The sequence below is a fragment of the Salvelinus sp. IW2-2015 genome, unplaced genomic scaffold (genome assembly GCF_002910315.2).
Source record: "Salvelinus sp. IW2-2015 unplaced genomic scaffold, ASM291031v2 Un_scaffold2518, whole genome shotgun sequence".
Taxonomy (NCBI): Eukaryota; Metazoa; Chordata; class Actinopteri; order Salmoniformes; family Salmonidae; genus Salvelinus; species Salvelinus sp. IW2-2015.
The window spans coordinates 91,499-95,797 of NW_019943832.1; the positions used below are offsets into that span (position 1 = coordinate 91,499).

Here is a 4,299-nt window from a genome sequence, read left to right on the forward strand (position 1 = left end):
GGGAGAGGGGCTTACATAGCAGTGACATATAAAGGAATCAGCAGAAAAGGAGTGGGTAATGACTGTGTGTTTGATTAAATGACAAGTCCTGGACTCTGCTCTGCTGTGAGAACCGTTACACTGCTGGCACAATAATAACTCCAATACCATAGCCGTCCTCCTCCAGCTCCCACAGAGTAGGAGTGTATCTGGACTGGCCAGCCGGCACTCTGTCCTTCTACAGAGTCTCCTCTGACACACTGACCCCTGTACACATTCCACCCACATTCACTGAGCCCCTCTATCCAGGGTTTAGGTTTTACTTGAACCCTCAGTGTCCCTGTGTCAGGTGTAGGCTGACCCCCATTTAGTGACTGGTCGATTGTTTGGTCGATAGGCTGTTGGTCAGCCAAGATTTATATATATATAAAATGTTATGGCACGTGAGACAGCTGTTTTGATTGACTTATCCATTGTGGATGTGCAGGGATGGAACACCTTGTTATTTATACCAGGTAGGCCAGTTGAGAACAAGTTTCTCATTTACAAATGCGACCTGGCCAAGATAAAGCAAAGCAGTGCGACAGAAACAACAACATAGAGTTACACATAAACAAACATCAGTCAATAACACAATAGAAAAAATCTGTATACAGTGTGTGCAAATGTAGAAGAGTAGGGAGGTAAGGAATAAATAGGCAAAGAGGCGAAATAATTACAATTTAGCATTAACACTGGAGTGATAGATGTGCAGATGATGAATGTGCAAAAGGTGATACTGGGTGCAAAAGAGCAAGAGGTTAAGTAAAATATGGGGATGAGGTAGTTGGGTGGGCTATTTACAGATTGGCTTGTACAGGTCAGTGTGGTAACTGCTCTGACACTGATGCTTAAAGTTAGAGAGGGAGATATAAGACTCCAGCTTCAGTGATTTTGGAATTCGTTCCAGTCATTGGCAGCAGAGAACTGTAAGGAGAGGAAGTGTTGGCTTAGGGGATGACCAGTGAAATATACCTGCTGGAGCGCGTGCTACGGGTGGGTGTTGCTATGGTGACCAGTGACTGAGATAAGGCGGGGCTTTACCTAGCAAAGACTTAGATGACCTGGAGCCAGTGGGTTTGGCGACGAGTATGAAGCGAGGGCCAGCCAACGAGACATACAGGTCGCAGTGGTGGGTAGTATATGGGGCTTTGGTGACAAAACGGATGGCACTGTGATAGACTACATCCAGTTTGCTGAGTAGAGTGTTGGAGGCTATTTTGTAAATTACATCGCCGAAGTCATTGATCGGTAGGATAGTCAGTTTTACGAGGGTATGTTTGGCAGCATGAGTGAAGGGCGTTGTTGCGAAATAGGAAGCAGATTCTAGATTTAATTTTGGATTGGAGATGCTTAATATGAGTCTGGAAGGAGAGTTTACAGTCTAACCAGACACCTAGGTATTTGTAATTGTCCACATATTGTCACGTTTGCTCCTGCTCTTCCCTTCCCCTGGCGCTTGAGGGCGCCAGATTACCCGCATCACACGTTCCTGCCATTCATCACTCACACCTGCCTCCCTCGTCACTTGCATCAGCATTATTGGACTCACTGGACTCTTATCTCCTGTTTTATTCCTCCCCTATTATTGTCAGTTCCCTGCTGCTGCGTTGATTGTCCTTTGTCTTAGTTTCGTGTTTGCTGACGCTGGTGCTTGTCTCGTTCTATGTCCGTCATTTATTAAATGTTTACTCCCGAACCTGCTTCGTTCCTCCAGCGTCATTCGCGTGACACATATTCTAAGTCAGAACCGTCCAGAGTAGTGATGCTAATCGGGCAGGCGGTGCGGGCAGCAATTGGTTGAAGAGCATGCACTTAGTTTTTACTAGCATTTAAGACAGTTGGAGGCACGAAAGGAGTGTTGTATGGCATTGAAGCTCATGTCTGGAGGTTGTTAACACAGTGTCCAAAGAAGGGCCAGATGTATACAGAATGGTGTCGTCTGCACCTCCAGAAATGAGCCCAATAAGATATTGGTAAAAATTACATTAAAAGGATTTTAACATATTGGACCATATAACCTGCATAGATGGTCTATTATCAGATGTTAAATGATTTTAACATATTGTACCATATAACCTGTATTGATGGTGTATTATCAGATGTTAAATGATTTTTAAATATTTTATTTGCTATCTTTCTTACCATTATCTGTGTATTTGCATTTCAATGTGATTTCAACCATCATTTTTTCTGTGGGATTGTCATGTTTATTCAACTTTAGTTTTAGAAGTGGGGGGCATCATTTTTTCATTATTATTATTATTTAAAAAATGGTTGGATAACCACTCAAAACAGCCTACCCAACCACTCGGAGGAATCCACATGGCCCTAAAGCACACTGTTGCCTCGTTTTGTATCACATTCCAATGATAAAACTGGGGGGGGACAAAAATGCAATTTCAGAATGTGGGGGGACATGTCCCCAGTGAAAGTTGCACACCTGGATAACTGTATCACTGGCTGTCTCATGGAGAGTGTGAGGGTGGGTGTTATGGTCGGGATGGCCTGAACTCAGAGTCTGATTGAATAACAAGGGAAACCACAGATACTGCAGTAAAACATGGTGGAACAAAGGCAGCTGGCAGTAACTTCACTTACTGCTGTTTCCTTGGTTTTTACTTAGATTTTGTAGTTACAGCAAATTTGAAACTCCATGTTCTCTGAAACAGAAGGTAATAGAACCCGGACACTTTGTCACAAGATATAACAGAAGGTAATTGAACCAGGACACTTTGTCACAAGATATAACAGAGATAATTGAACCAGGACACTTTGTCACAAGGTATAACAGAAGCTAATAGAACCGGACACTTTGTCACAAGATATACAGAAGCTAATAGAACCAGGACACTTTGTCACAAGATATAACAGCAGATAATTGAACCAGGATACTTTGTCACAAGATATAACAGAAGGTAATTGAACCAGGACACTTTGTCACAAGATATAACAGAAGGTAATTGAACCAGGACACTTTGTCACAAGATATAACAGAAGTTAATAGAACCAGGACACTTTGTCACAAGATATAACAGAAGCTAATAGAACCGGACACTTTGTCACAAGATATAACAGCAGATAATTGAACCAGGATACTTTGTCACAAGATATAACAGAAGGTAATTGAACCAGGACACTTTGTCACAAGATATAACAGCAGTAATTGAACCAGGACACTTTGTCACAAGATATAACAGAAGGTAATTGAACCAGGACACTTTGTCACAAGATATAACAGAAGTAATGAACCAGGACACTTTGTCACAAGATATAACAGAAGGTAATTGAACAGGACACTTTGTCACAAGAATTAACAGAAGGTAATTGAACCAGGACACTTTGTCACAAGATATAACAGATACTACTAAGCCTGATTTCAGTCTGAACTCCTCTTTGACCAAATGTGTAGCAGCAGTTTGCAATTGTATGGCAGAATAGCTGTGCACATAACCCTAATACCTCTTCATGGACTACAGTGAAAATTGTCTTGTTTTAGGGTGTGACCTGGTATGGTCGATTGAATTACAGCAGTTATTTTAACAATGCTGGTTATAAATATTGTTGACATTCATCCAAGGAGACCTTGACTTGCATTACACTCACTGCAGAAAAACATTCCTATAAATGACCCCTAAAATACTGATGACCCCTAAAATACTGATACTGCACTCTGCCTTGGTATGACCTTAAACAGCTATATGGGTAATGAAAAAGCTAAGTGCGTATCTAGAATTCTAAACGTGTCGATCCAACATTTTGTTGTTTTTCTGTTTGATGGAAACAGTTTGAGTTCTAACTACATTCCAACTGTATTTAATGGTGTTATGTAGTTGTGTTTTCATGTTTTGACTGTGTATTGTAGTAACCCTCAACTGTATTTAGTGGTGTTATGTAGTTGTGTTTTCATGTTTTGACTGTTGTATTGTAGTAACCCTCAACTGTATTTAGTGGTGTTATGTAGTTGTGTTTTCATGTTTTGACTGTTGTATTGTAGTAACCCTCAACTGTATTTATGGTGTTATGTAGTTGTGTTTTCATGTTTTGACTGTTGTATTGTAGTAACCCTCAACTGTATTTAGTGTGTTATGTAGTTGTGTTTTCATGTTTTGACTGTTGTATTGTAGTAACCCTCAACTGTATTTAGTGGTGTTATGTAGTTGTGTTTTCATGTTTTGACTGTTGTATTGTAGTAACCCTCAACTGTATTTAGGGGTGTTATGTAGTTTGTTTTCATGTTTGACTGTTGTATTGTAGTAACCCTCAAGCTTTTTTTTGCCT

General features: G+C 40.6%; 1 long non-coding RNA gene across 1 annotated transcript; it reads left to right on the forward strand.

Annotated features, from left to right (window-relative positions):
• Positions 1-1,942: 1,942 nt before the first annotated feature.
• On the forward strand, positions 1,943-3,676 carry LOC112074154 (uncharacterized). The gene is made up of 2 exons (XR_002894682.2): positions 1,943-2,734; positions 2,775-3,676. It is a non-coding gene; the product is annotated as an uncharacterized lncRNA (long non-coding RNA).
• Positions 3,677-4,299: the final 623 nt, after the last annotated feature.